We start from the raw sequence: 15,301 nt of genomic DNA, 5'->3' as shown, positions 1-15,301 counted from the left end.
TTTGGATGTTGTAGGAATATATACATTCATCAATCATGATATAGGAGAAACAGCTTTGAAACATTTTTTAGGCAAGAGAAGTGCCAGTCTGGTGGAACACTCAGAAATGATTGTAGCCATGAGCTCTCTCATTCTAAACAATAATTAGTTCCTCTTTCAAAATGAATGGTACCATCAGATCAGGGGTACTGCAATGGGCTCCAGGTTTGCCCCCTCTTATGCCAACCTATTCATGGGCTGGTATGAAAGGGAGTATGCCTGGAGTCGAAGAGCAGCAAATTGGACAGATCATATACTGTTTTGGGGTCGTTTTATAGATGACATCCTAATTCTTTGGAGAGGTTCGAGGGAACAAATGGAGGAATATCTACTGTTTTTGAATAATAATTCGTTCAACGTAACTTTGACCATGAATTTTCAACTGCAAAGAATAGAATATCTGGATGTGGAGTTATTTGTAGAGGGAGTTTCGATAAAGAGTAAATTATTCAGGAAAGAGACCGCAACTAATTCTATTTTGAGAGCAGAAAGCTCACACCCAACATCAGTGATCAAGGGCATTCCATTTGGTGAAATGGTTAGAATTAGAAGAAATTGTCCTAAGGATGTGGATTTCAAAGAAGAGATTGATAAGTTGTGCCACAGGCTAAAGAATCGTGGATATTCTGACAAACTATTGAAGGCAGCACGAGGAAAAGTTAATCAGATAGCTAGACACACAACTTTGACACCAAAATCAACAAAGAGAAATAGCGAAGTGTCAAATAGGCCTTTAGCGTTCATAACAACATATAACACAGATAAAGACAAGATTTTCAAAATTCTTAAAAGAAACTGGCATTTACTGATGGGTGTACCGAGTCTGGCAGGACTAATTGGAGAAACACCAAAAATAGTTTATAGACGGAGCCCTACGATTAGTAATCTGGTTACTAGTAACTATATTCAACCCATTCAACGAGTTAGAAAGGAGTGGATGCCCATAACCCCCAATGGGTTTTTCACATGCGGCGGATGCAACATGTGTCCCTGGGGAGTGAACAAAATCAAGGAATTCAGATACAATAGTACCAGGACGTATCAAATTAAACAGTTTATCAATTGCAATAGTACTGGAGTGGTATATGCATTGATTTGCGCATGTAAAAAAGTCTATATTGGGAGCACGAAGAGAGCTCTCAAGATACGCATGCAAGAACATAGAAGGGCCATTCTAAATGAGGACCATAAATCACCAATATTTGCACACATTAAAAGATCACATGAAGGATCAAAAGAATTCAGGTTTCACGGTCTCCAGAAAATAGAACCGCATGTGAGAGGTGGAGACTGGGAACTGAGTATTAGGAAGGAGGAAGCACGCTGGATCAGTCGTTGTAGAACGGTAAAGGAGGGGCTTAATAGCGATTCAGAAATGCATCATTTTCTGTAAAACAAAAGGTGCACGGAGCAGTTGAAGCTGGATTTATTTCATTAGATGACATCATTACTGCGGTCTCTATTTTTAGTTTGATCTACCCTTATAAGGCTATCTTTATCAACTTAGACAGAACTTTTATGGTTGGGATCCAAGTCTTGAGTTAAGTTATGTTAATTTTATTGAATATTTAATTTGTGTGTAGTGAATAAGTGCACTATCTTATTTCATCACGCATCATTTTGTATAAAATAAATTCTTGACAAGTTGGTTAGTACTTATGAATAATCATGACTTTAGTACTGTAACTGTTAATAAGTCATTGAATAGACAACGGGTGCTTAATTAACATACCGTTGCGTTCATTAGCTAAATATTGCTTTGTCTAAAATCGGTCTAAACAATAACAAGTAGCTTCGTTTACACAAAAATTATATCCTGTCTCTATAGACAAGACGAGTCACGGTATGGAGTTTTCACTGTTATGCGGACCGCGATGGAAACGGGAGGAAGAAACGTGGGCTGGACATGTATGGCCTAATTTTGCTATATCACGTTTCAAACGATGAATCGTGATTGGCTCTAAGTTGACAGAATTATTTAAACTATTTTCTATAGAGAGGGAAATGTACCGTTAATACTTATTGCTTTGGTTAAAAATGGTCCAAATAAAATGAACAAGCAGCCAGATGTAATTAGTGTATTTCGTGCTCCATTAAATTTTGGAGTGCGGTATCTACATTTTTCGCTATGCGGACCTTGGAGGGAACATGATCCAAGAAACGTAGGTTCTGACCTAACACTGCGAGACCACGTTTTGAATAATGAATTGCGATTGGTTCAAAGACGACTGTATCTTGAACCAATCACTGTGGAGAGGGACACACACCGGAAACACTTCTACCATTCCCGTGGAGAGACGACGTAGCACACGTAGAATGGTAGTGATTAAGATAAATTATATGTTTCTTCCTGTGACTAATACTAAGGAACGGGATAGCGTATACAGCTGATTGATCACCTAATCATTATAATTTTACTCGAATTACACTTTTAGGCTCAGCGGCATTTTCTCCGCACAGAGTTATTATTCCGTTTCTTTCCGGTCACATGGGATAGCGGACGTATGAGGGAACTTGGATTCCATAAACAAGATGAGGGTTTTTGGCGCGCCTTTTTGATAGAGTCTCATTGGCCCGTTGAGGATTTAAATGGGAGTAGAATGACTTGGGGAATGGCTGACTCTTTATCAGGCGAGTCGCCGAGGAAGACAGACGCGGGAGGAATTAATCCACGTTTATGGAGGTAGGCGTTCGATAGATAGTTGTCCCGTGCAGATGGGAGATGACTTGGATATTTGGATAGGAGGCTACTAATTGTTAGGTCTCGTCCTTTACCATTCCGAAGGAATGGGAAATGGCGAGAATTCAAGTGCTCGAACTGATTGTCAAACCACCGCTTTTTTTCGTGGCGTTTTCTTCGAGTGCACGTACAGGCACGCGCTTTTGGCCCATACACTTTCATGGCCATCTGTTCCTGTTCCTCAATGTCCCTCCCACCCTTCGTTTGATCTTGCCGCGAGATCAGGCTAATGGCCCTCCCCCTCCCCCAGCACAGAGCGCGCATCGCGGCCGCACAGCACATCAAAGGGCTTCTCCCAGCGTGTGCTGTGCGGCTTCTCCTCCCCTAATTATGTGGCCGGCCGTACTTGTGTTTCCTGGCCGCTTCCCGGCCGCTCTTGTATTTAATTAGCAGCAGCAGCATTTCTCCTGCGCCAGGCCACATCAAAGGCTCTGTGCCACTTTCACCCACACAGCAACACTTACAGACACGCAACGCCACTCACACCCACGCAAGCCCACTGTCATCCACGCAACACCACACTCACCCACGCAACGCCACTCACCCAAGCAACACCACTCACACACGCAACCCCACTCATCCACGCAACCCCACTCATCCATGCAACACCACTCATCTAAGCAACCCCACTCATCCACGCAACGCCACTCATCCACGCAACGCCACTCATCCACGCAACGCAACTCACACATGCAACGCCACTCACCCACGCAACACCACTCACCCACGCAACCCCACTCATCCACGCAACGCCACTCATCCACGCAACGCCACTCATCCACGCAACGCCACTCATCCATGCAACGCCACTCATCCACGCAACGCCACTCATCCACGCAACGCCACTCACCCACACAACACCACTCACCCACGCAACGCCACTCACCCACGCAACGCCACTCACACACGCAACGTCTCTCACGCACGCAACGCCACTCACGCATGCAACGCCTCTCACACACGCAACGCCTCTCACCCACGCAACCCCACTCACCCAAGCAACACCACTCACACACGCAACCCCTCACACACGCAACCCCACTCATCCACGCAACCCCACTCATCCACGCAACACCACTCATCTAAGCAACCCCACTCATCCACGCAACGCCACTCACCCACGCAACGCCACTCACCCACGCAACACCACTCACCCACGCAACCCCACTCATCCACGCAACGCCACTCATCCACGCAACGCCACTCATCCACGCAACGCCACTCATCCACGCAACGCCACTCACCCACTCAACACCACTCACCCACGCAACACCACTCACCCACGCAACGCCACTCACCCACGCAACGCCACTCACACACGCAACGCCACTCACACACGCAACGCCTCTCACACACCCAACGCCACTCACACGCGCAACGCCACTCACACGCGCAACGCCACTCACGCACGCAACGCCACTCACGCACGCAACGCCACTCACGCACGCAACTCCACTCACACACGCAACGCCACTCACACGCGCAACGCCACTCACATGCGCAACGCCACTCACACGCGCAACGCCACTCACACGTGCAACTCCACTCACACGCGCAACGCCACTCACGCGCAATGCCCCTCACACACGCAACGCCACTCACACGCGCAATGCCACTCACACGCGCAACGCCACTCGCACGCGCAACGCCACTCACACGCGCAACGCCACTCACACGCGCAACGCCACTCACACGCGCAATGCCACTCACACGCGCAACGCCACTGACACGCGCAACGCCACTCACACGCAACGCCACTCACACTTGCAACTCCACTCACACGCGCAACGCCACTCACACGCGCAACGCCACTCACACGCGCAACGCCACTCACACGCGCAACGCCACTCACACGCGCAACGCCACTCACACACGCAACGCCACTCACACGCGCAACGCCACTGACACGCGCAACGCCACTGACACGCGCAACGCCACTGACACGCGCAACGCCACTGACACGCGCAACGCCACTCGCACACGCAACGCCACTCGCACACGCAACGCCACTCGCACACGCAACGCCACACACACGCAACGCCACACACACGCAACGCCACTCACACACGCAACGCCACTCACACACGCAACGCCACTCACACACGCAACACCACTCGCACATGCAACGCCACTGACACACGCAACGCCACTCACACATGCAACGTCACTCACACAGGCAACGCCACTCACACAGGCAACGCCACTCACACACGCAACGCCACTCACACACGCAACGCCACTCACACACGCAACGCCACTCACACACGCAATGCCACTCACACATTGTGGGTGCAGATTGTGGGTGCAGATTGTGGGTGCAGATTGTGGGTGCAGATTCAGAGAAAACTCAGCAGCACCACCACCATTGCAATGCAATAGGTCTCGTTTTAACGCAAATTTAAGCTATAGGCCTTGTAAATGGCAAAGCCTTTTATTTATGTTCCAAAAACCAGAACGCAAAAATAAAGGGCATAATCATTTACAATGCTAATAGTTCAGACTCGCGTTATTGCGAGACCTATTGCATTTTCAATGCTTATTTTTGTCTCTGTCTCCTTGTCTCCCTCTGCCTTTTTGTTTTATAGGGAATCGTTTAGCACTATGACAATAGTGCTTGGGACGCACAAATCGCTGATTTTGAAAAATTAATTGATCTAACAGTTTAAACAGGATTAAAAGGTTAGGACTTCTTTGGACGCTTTTTTTTTATTTAAAAAGGTGTTTGTTGAATAGAACAGTTAAAATACCTCACCTAGCGTTTAGACTATATAACTTAACACTTGATCTGGGGTAATTATCGAGTGCTCCAGGGAGCAACACAATAATAATAGGCTCCACTAGGTGCAGTTTTTCTAAACATAGTAGGTTGCTATTCACATTTTGTTAAACCTCATTATAATTTGTTTATCTTTTCCCCTTTTTGATTAGTGGAATTAAAGAATGGATTGTTAAGAGAAAATTGGAGACTTGACCATATTGAAAGAATTTTACTACTGTCACTATATCTATTACAGGGTCAATGTTGATTTCGATCATTGTGACGTGTGGTTAAATTGTTTTTCATCTTACAAATCTTAATGGAAGGCTAAAACATTTACTGTCAATGTGAACTTAGATTGTTTTTGACTCAAGGTGAAAAGTCTTTTATTTCGTAATTAGAATGGAAGGATGAAAAGTCCACTGTCACACTTAGAATGAGTTGTTCTGACAAATACTTTGCACAGAATGTTAAATAGGCAGGCTTTATTTCGCATTGTCTGTAGATTGTTATATAGGTAGGACTAGCATTTTGCTACAGATTGAAGTACTTTATTAGTTGTTTTACAAATTTAGAAATTTATAATATATTTTTTTCGGATTGGTTAGTTACATTTCTTTCTTTTATCTCTACAGCCCTGATGATGTCCAAATGTGGACGAAACGCGTAGGCTGTTTTGTGATGTATTTAACCGGCAATTGAATGGAATACATTCTTTTAAATCTTCCTTTAGAAATATCATTTGAACAATCACGCTTGTAGTGAACAAAGGCAATAAAATACAAAAGAAGAATCAAGCCTGCTATAAAGAGTTGTCCCTTTTGTTGCATGAACTATGTCTACAAATGACTGATGATTGTTAAAATTGCATATATAGATACTCCTTAGTTGTGTATAATTATTTAGAGCAGAGTCTACTGTTCTATCTGTGGAATCTGAATCTTTCAACATTTTCATCTCTACATAAGCATTCGTAAAAGTTATCTTTGGATCATGGACTGCAATACCTCTCCAAAAGAAAGATTCTCAGTTATTCTTGATCAACTATCGCCATATTACTCTTCTGGATGCATCAGGAAGGATCTTCGCAGCCAGCAAATTAGAAACATCTTTGGGACTGGGCTTTCTCTAAAGGAATTAGACCATGTGAACAGGCTGTATTCCGACCAAACCACTCTGCAATGGTTACCATCGCAATTATACAGACCTTAATATATACTATATGTGGTTAGAAAATCGGAAATTCTATAGCGCTTTCATTGACTTCTTGAAAGTTTTTTGCAAAGTGGACACGCCGACCCTTTGGGAGAAACAGATCTCACCGAGCATACCGTCGGATTTATTAAAACTATTTTTAGGATTGCATTCCTCCACTACTCCAGGGCATTAATGGGAAGGAGTAAGGGACTAACACGAACAATTCAGACAAATAACCGCCGAAAATAGAGCTGTCTGTTGGCCTCCAATTCTTTTTTCGATATACCTTCATGATCTCCCCACTCAATTTGTAAATATTAGGAATTTTCCTCCACGGGTTACATTTTATGATCTACTAGTATTACTGTATGCAGGTGATGAGGTTTTATTTGATCTTACATCAGCAGGCTTAAAAATAAATGTAAAGCTTTGAATGAATATGCAGGAAAAAACTGTTTACAAATTAACATCACTAAGGCCAAAATAAGGGATTTTAAGGGAAGAAAGTTGGTACATAGGTAGAACACCAATTGAAATGGTAAAATCATACATGTATTCAGGAAAAGACTCCCAGAGCCTCAATAATATTCATTTTAAACATTTAGGAAACAAGGTCTTAGGGTATATGGCAGCATTAAATCTGTGTATAAATTTTCTGGAGGGAGACATTTTAAACACTTAGTAGAATTTACAGAGTAAATATCCCTCCGGTTCTTACATATGCACTGGAGTATATAACCATTTAGCAATGGTACTTTTTAAACCAATACAAAGGCACAATTCTTCGTAACCTGGCTATGATAAGCCCTGGAGTCCCTTTGCCGGTTTTTCTTTTGATAGTCAATTTTATCGATTTTGTGAAAAGACAATAATAGAACTAGAGTATAAACAGCACAGCATTTCCACCAGCATATTTACAGATGACATTAGGCGAGTAAAAGATTATTATGCTGGTAGACATTGCCGTATCTCTGCCCTCCGTATGATACATAAGAATGGATCCATAAAAGACGGGGGGACTGATTAACCCACCATTCCCAACCATTTGCCCCAAATTTTCTGATGCTCGGCCGGGCATCCACTGGCCTCGTACAGTGGCAGTTCTTGTGTGGGCACCAGTCTACACCTTTGCGCCATTTGGTTATGTAAGGCGGGAGGGGATTCTTCCATGCCATTGCAATGTATCGCTTGGCCACCACAAGGGCTGTGCCTAAGAATAACTTGTCTGCTTTAGGTCCATACAGCCCGTCTGTGACCCCTAGCAGTATATTCAAGGGGTTGTGAGGTACGTCCCAGTAGGAAGCTATGAGGGGGCAAGACCATACCACATGGGAAAAAATCAGTGGGCTCAGCCCCACATCGTGTACAAGATGGGTGTGGCATTAGGCCTGCACTATGTACGCGGATAGGGTGAGATAGGTGAGATAATAGGTATGTAGGTAGTATAGTTTGACCAAGCAGAGTGTGGCTGAGACAGTGATGGTCTTGGGGGCCATCAAGGCATCTCTCCAGTCATCGTCTTCCAGAGCACCTAGCCAGGCCTCCCATCTAGTTCTCAGTGGGTCAAGGGAGGTGGGACCATTGTTAGTTAAGGAGCGATAAATGGGTGATACCCCCTCTCCCCAAGTCCCCCATTGTGATTTGAGCTTCTAAGGGGCTGTGCTCTGGTAGCAACATGGCTGTTACTAGATGTACGCTGAGTGTGTGGCGGATTTGTAAGTAGTTATAAAACTGTGACGGGTGGAGTGAGTGTCTGGTTTGAAAGCCCGAGAAGGAACATATATGGACTCTGATCCAAATGTCACGACTTGCGAGATACCAATAAGATTCCTGCCCCGGAAACCCTCTAGGCCCCCCACTTCATGTAGCCATGTGCCTTGCCAGAGGGGTGTTTGCTGGGTCAGCCTATTCCCCCATTGGGTATGATGCAGGGAGGCACGCCAGGCTAGCAGATCTGCGTGGGTTACTGTAGGTAAGGTCTTGGGTATGGGTCCCCGTACGGAGGGGTCCCCGTACATCATAGTCTGGACCTGAGAGAGTCCCAGATCCCGCAACCCGGTCCTATAGGCGAGGTCAGACTAGCCTCCATTGAACCAATCGTGCAGTACTAGGAGGCATATTGCTAAGTAGTATAGATACAAGTTTGTCATACCCATGCCTCCGTCGAAGGGCGAAATTTGTCAGCGGCAGAGGGCTATGCGTTGCCGTGAACCACTCCAGAGGAACCTCGCGATTAAACTGCCCAACCCCCTGAACCAACGCCGGGGAATATAGGATAGAGTATTTTGAATGATGTAGAGAAATCAGGGAAGAATCATCATTTTAAAAAGTGCTACTCTACCTAATGGGTTGAGCGGCAGGGCTTGCCCCTTCTGGAGGTCTTTTTGGCTTTTGTGACTAGTGGGGTGATATTATATGCCCAGGCCAGCTCAGGGAGCAGAGCGACCCAGATTCCCAAGTATTTAAACGATTGTCGTCTGATGGGGATGGTAGACTGCCAATCAAAGCACTCTCTAGATAGATGCAGGGGCACCAGGGTTGATTTTGCGGCGTTTCAGCATAAGCTGGAGACTCGCTCGAAGGTACGGAGTATTTGTAGGCATCTGGGGCCGGATTGGGTCTGCTCTGCGAGGAAGAGTAGGACATCGTGTGCGTATAAGGCAATTTTGTCCTCATGAGAGCCTTTCCACTTCCAGTCCTGGACCCAGTCATCAGCACGAATGAGGGTGGCCAGGGGCTCCATTGCCAGGGCAAAAAGGAAAGTCGAGAGGGTTGCATGAGAGCATTGAAGTCTCCTCCCACCACCGTTGTTCCCAGCGGTAAGGAGCTAATCACCTCCCCAATGCTGCCTATAGTCTGTGTATGCATGGCACCAGGAGTATAATTGGAGAGGGCGTTGTCGCCCATTGTTCCGGAGAGAGCAACAAAGCGACCGTGGGGATCCCTGGTGATTTGAGTAGGTACGAAGGGCAAGTTGCACTTCAGTAGGATCTCCACTCCGCGTGATCCCCGTGTGAAGCCTGAGTGCCAGGATCTGTCGAACCTGTATCTTCCGCGGAATGGACAGAGATTACCCATAAGATGGGTTTCTTGGAGCAGGAGTATGTCGGGGTGTATCTTTGGGCATGCCGCAGAACAGCGGTGCGCTTGATTCTGTCCAGCAGGCCATTGACATTCAAAGACATTACCCGGAGAAAGTCTCCTCTATGTATTGTCTGTGTCATGGTCGGTGTGAGAAGCCCACGGAATCCCGGGAACCCTCCATGTGGTGGGAGTGTTTGGGTGATGGTTAGTGTTGGATGGAGGCCTCACCTGTTGGTATGTAGTTTGAGTGTAAGGCCATGCTGGTGTAAGGTGTGAGGACTTCCGTGTATGAACGTCTTTGGGTCTGGACATGTAAATGTAAATGTACAGGAATTTATATAGCGCAAATCACCGAGCGGTTTCTAAGCGCTTGCTTAGGGAACCCGTCCTGGTATTCCCTGTGAGATAACCCCAGCAGGGTATCCGCAAGGTGAAAGCCAGGCATCCCGCCGCGAGGGGCCGTTGTGGAGATTAAGCAAGCTATTGCCCAGAGTCGCAGAGTGTGAACCCGTGAATCGAGTAGGCACCGGAGCGAGAATTGTCGAGTCCATGGACATTTTTTAGGACTCAAGACCCCGCCGAGCCGGGAATTGAACCCTGGTCCCGGGCTGACCTCTGCTTCCAGGTCTGCCTCCTCTAACCAGTGAGCCACACTTCTCCACCCCTTGAGTAGTCCGGGAATATCATAATAGTGTGGTTTTGGCAGGATAGGGTTTTCTGAATGCGGGCCTGTCGTAGGATCAAGTCTCTTTCTCTGAAATAGAGGATTTACCAGGATTCCTGTGGTCGGCTTTATCCAGACATTCCACAGGTTCATGTGTGTCTTTGTTGATTCCTTGGGTCGGCACGGGGGAGTCTCGGTATCTCTCTGGCCAGGTCGCTTAGTTGTGTCGAGATAGGTTTCGACTTCAGGCAGAGCATGGCTCCACCGTCGATGCGTCAGAGCCACAATAGTGACAAGGGTAGGCAAGTCCCTGGGACACGGCCACTTCAGCTCGAAGTTCGTTCAACTCCCTGATACGTCATGTGCAGGGCAGATCAGGTTGGTAGGGTAGTGGGGCTAAGTCAGGTGATCACCCTGTATTCCGTTTTCCTTGGTGGTTTTTGCCCGTAGTATGTAGGGTGGCAGGATTAAGGTCCACCACCTGTGTGGCGCAGAAGTGATGCACTCGGTCTCCCTCAGGCGTCCAGAGTCCACTTGGGGTTTTCCGATGGAGTAACTGGGTGGGATAGCGAGTGCACCCCGTAGCTCAGTGAGGAGGCCAGAGAGCAGAATCCTGGGGGCCCAGCTGGGAAGGGAGGGGGGACAGAAACCCACCACTGCGCGAATTTGCAACCGATCTTTCTACCTGTAGGCGTTCAGGTGTCGTCCCGCGTTGCTGCTCAGTAGGATGGTGAATTTGGTTTACTTTCTTCAGTGGAGTCAAAGCTCTGCTCTCCCCTCCTAGGTCTCACCAGTCCTCCAGGCCTAGGGTGAGCACCTCTGCATCCGGGGATCCCGCGATTCAGGAAGCGGGCCCACACCAGGCTCCAGACCCCCTCGGAGCAGGGGGCAGCAGCAGGGGAGCCCCAGGAGGCTTAATAGTCAGGAGGGAGGGAGGGGGTTTAGGCCTTCATTGGGTGCGGGATAAGCACGCACTGAGACCCACTCTGCTTCAGGGTCAGCCGCAGTGCTTGAACAGGCTCAGAATGTTACAGTGTTACTGCTCGCCCTTTTCATGAAGTGTGACCCCTGGCAGCTCAGAATATTACTGTTCCTGATGTCCCTTTGACAATGTGTGATCTCTGGCAGCTCTAAATGTTACTGATGAGCCTTTCACAATGTGTGATTTCTGGCAGCTCTAAATGTTACTGATGAGCCTTTCACAATGTGTGATTTCTGGCAGCTCTAAATGTTACTGATGTCCCGTTCACGATGTGGGAGAATGTTACAGTGTTGCTGATGTCCCTTTTCATGATGTGTGATCTCTGGTAGCTCTGAATGCTACAGTGTGGCTAATGTTCCTTTTCATGATGTGTGATCTCTGGCAGCTCAGAATGCTACAGTGTGGCTAATGTTCCTTTTCATGATGTGTATTCTCTGGCAGCTCTGGGTGCTACTGGTCTCCCCTTTCACAATGGGCGGTTTCCTGCCTCTCAGAAATATAAAATGCCCCTAACACAACAGTTACAAGGCTGTGTTGGCTTGTTTTTAGAAAATGGGTTGCCGTTCATGCCTCTACCCTCTGAAGGCTGGCAGCCCGCAGGAGTAATGCCCTCGACATACTAGTGCAAGTGGATATCTGCCCGGCTGTCAGACCACTGGTGGCTCGAGCTAAGACCCCATAAAAGTCTCTGGTCTGCAGAAGACTTGGCGCCCCTCATCCTGCGAGATCCTACATGATTGACCCGAGCCCCCCCCCCCGACCCCTTGGCCCAGCAGGCTCTTTTTAATGTTATTTAATGCACCCGACAGATTGGTTCAAGGGCCCCAGAGAGGTCCAGTGACTCAACCCGCAGCAGCTTCTGGTACACGAAGGACCAACCAACCCCGGAGAAACCCTGCACTCTGGAGACAGCAGAACTGTACACATGTACATTGGAAGTCACACACTGGAGCAGGAAGAGGTGCACACGTATAACTCTCAGTGAGCTATACTGCGCTAACATCCAAATGTGCACTAAAATGTGCCTTTAAAGGGAAACCAAGTTAAAGAAATGCACATTTTTAATAATATCCATATTACCCTATTATGAAAGCATGTAAAAGGATGCATTTTAACAAAACCTCGATCTCAGATTGTACAAGTGACCATACATCACAACCTATAAACAATGATGACGTGTAAACAAAGCCCCCCCCAAAAAAAAAATCACACTCAAGATCTATAATCAATATAAACTTTCACAGGTGTACCTGACCCTAATGTTTCCTAAATCTAAATTTTGTGCATCTTCCTGTGATTTAACAATATTTTTTTCTGTTAGGTTAACATTAAGCTTCAGTGATGTCAGTTTGTGTTATGTCTTGAGGGTCAAGATCAGGTGGCATACTTCCTAGGATACAGGGTCGAAGATCATATACTACTTCATATGATGTCAGAGGGTGTGTGATGTCACTTCCGGTACCCCTGGCAATTTAGTGAATTGTCCTCTGCCTCTTCCCTCCCTCCTTTCCTACGAATGACATAGTTTTGCTGGCATGATAAAACTGTGTTATTTTACCAAAAGCCAGAGGTGTCTGGGCCTCGCCAACCTCTTTCGTCCTTCTTCACTACCATAGAATCTTTTTATGTCCCTGAGATATACAGGGGAGTAGTTTCAGGGGGTGTTTGGGATATTACACCCCCCTAAGAAATGGATTATGTAGTAAATAGTTGGGTAAATGTGCTTTATCTCGGGTATGGCGAAGGGGTTTGTCGTGTTTCACTTGGAACTTTTACATACACATGCAGACAAAAACACACACATTGTCACCTTTGTTTTAAAGGTCTTAAAAATGCTTATTTTACTAATGTTTTTGTTTTAAGTGCCCTCCTCTTCCTTCCTACTGCTCCTTAACCCCCCCCCCCCCTCCTGCCCTGCTTCTCATATAATGTATTTGAACCAGTGTGATTGTTGGGAAATCTGAAGCTCTCACCCCCTGAAACTTACTGACCAAGCTCCCCCCCTGCACACGAGGCATCAACACGCCACACTTTTATACACTACGGACGTACAGCTGTGTCACATCAGCAGCATAAAGACGTATGTACCTCAGCTGCAGAAGCATGTCTGGTGGCGCTGTACAGACGAGAGACTGCACCATCCTCCAGCTGAGACAGAGCAGGGAGGATGGCAGACATTACAGAAGGACAACAAGGGCATCCAGCACACTGGCGCATGCGCAGACACAGGACTCGGTGGATGATATGCTGTTACTAGGCGTGCTGTAGAGTGTGGTGTCCCGCGCATGCGCATGCGCAGACCGCCTCTCTACGCATGCACCAATGAGCAGTGTCTTATCCCTGCGCGCACTTTCCTAAGCAACTGACAACGTGTTATTTGCGCATGCGCATATAACACATGTCAGACTGACCTTTTATATGAAAAAAAGATGAAGAAATGTAAGTGTAATCTGGAAACTTCAAGGGCAGTCTCAAAATGTGCAAGTCCTCTGGGAATAAAAGCGCCCTTGCACATTTGATTAAAATTAATGTGCTGTACACACAATCTTCCTCTCTTGAACATAGAATACTTATATACATATAACACTGATTTAGAAGAAGTAAAGACTAATAAGCTACAGAGAGCAGCTGGGACTAATATAAAAAAAATCTTAAACCTAAACTCCCAACTTATTCCAAAGCAGTCTTTTCAGTTTGGACAGCAATGCACAGGCCTCCATAGTAGTACTTATAAGATTGAGCTATTTGAAATCGCTCCTACCCAGGATGGCAGTACATGGCAGTATTTTTCCCCCTCCTCTAGACCTAAAATTATATTGGGGGTACCTTAGCTTATATTTACAGTACATTGGATGGCTCCACATATGGTCCAGATATTTCACATTAACTTGGGCTTGCATTGTCTAGTACAAAGCAAGCCATAAGGTGATATCCAATTAACTTATATCCACTTTTTATCGAATATCGAGGAATATTATTCACCTAAAAGCGAGTGGGGTGCATGCCAAGAAGCATCAAACTACTAGTCAGGGAGTAGGGAGCTGTTTGCCCTGAGGGGGTAGCATCTGCTGAACACTCTTTTGGGATTATTTTCAGGCTCTAAGTTGTACAGCCTATAAGAAGCAACAGAGGACAAACCAACGTTTACATTGCCTGAATACAATTTTAATAGTCCACCCTCTAGTCCCTTACTTTTCCCCTATGATTACCGCATAGTAAACCCTTACTATTCTTGATCCCGTACACCAGGGCTTTAAGTGGTCCAGGTCTCACCGGGTCTGAGCACCAGCAGTTTTTTTAAAGGGGGCCTTAAAACGGGTCTCTATCGGGCTCTGTTTTGTGCCCTGGCACAGGCGGACTGCAGTGACAGCAGGCACATCGATGTGCGCGTGGTGAGTGTTGTAGGGGAAGGCAAATCCTTTAAAGAGAGTCATTATTTCTCTATATTTCCCTTCTCTTTTTGAAACTCAGGAGCAGCAACATTGTTGTGGTGTTACCAGGGCTTTAAGTGGAAGTGTTTTCAATATTATATACAAGCCAAAGTTGCTGCTTATTTATCTTATGCAACTAGCAACCATTGACAAAGCCAATAGTCCTGACTTGTAGGTATGATGTGACTTGTTGTATCATATATCTGAACGCATTTACCGGAACAGCAAAATACAAGTCGGGCGGCACACTATGCTAAGCACGGATTTTTAGTTAACGTGTTTCGAAGCCACGCCCTTAATTACATTGGCCACGCCCCTTTAAGAGACCACCCCAGTTTGTTTATCCCACTTAAAGCCCTGCAGAACACAGCTAAGAAAAGTTCACCCAAAAGCCTCAGGAAGAGGT

The 15,301-nt window shown here is 46.5% G+C and overlaps 1 protein-coding gene across 1 annotated transcript in view; it reads right to left on the bottom strand.

Annotated features, from left to right (window-relative positions):
- LOC144772268 (uncharacterized) overlaps positions 1-13,673 on the bottom strand; it is a 278,661-nt gene extending 264,988 nt beyond the window's left edge. Inside the window, exon 1 of the mRNA XM_078656500.1 lies at positions 13,553-13,673. The gene's annotated coding sequence lies outside the window, so the exon portion shown is untranslated. The remainder of the gene's footprint in view (positions 1-13,552) is intronic.
- Between the last annotated feature and the right edge of the window lie 1,628 nt (positions 13,674-15,301).

Source organism: Lissotriton helveticus, chromosome 8 (genome assembly GCF_964261635.1).
Source record: "Lissotriton helveticus chromosome 8, aLisHel1.1, whole genome shotgun sequence".
In the NCBI taxonomy this organism is placed as follows: Eukaryota; Metazoa; Chordata; class Amphibia; order Caudata; family Salamandridae; genus Lissotriton; species Lissotriton helveticus.
The sequence above is the reverse complement of the archived record's forward strand: the minus strand, read 5'-3'. Positions and strand labels throughout refer to the sequence as shown.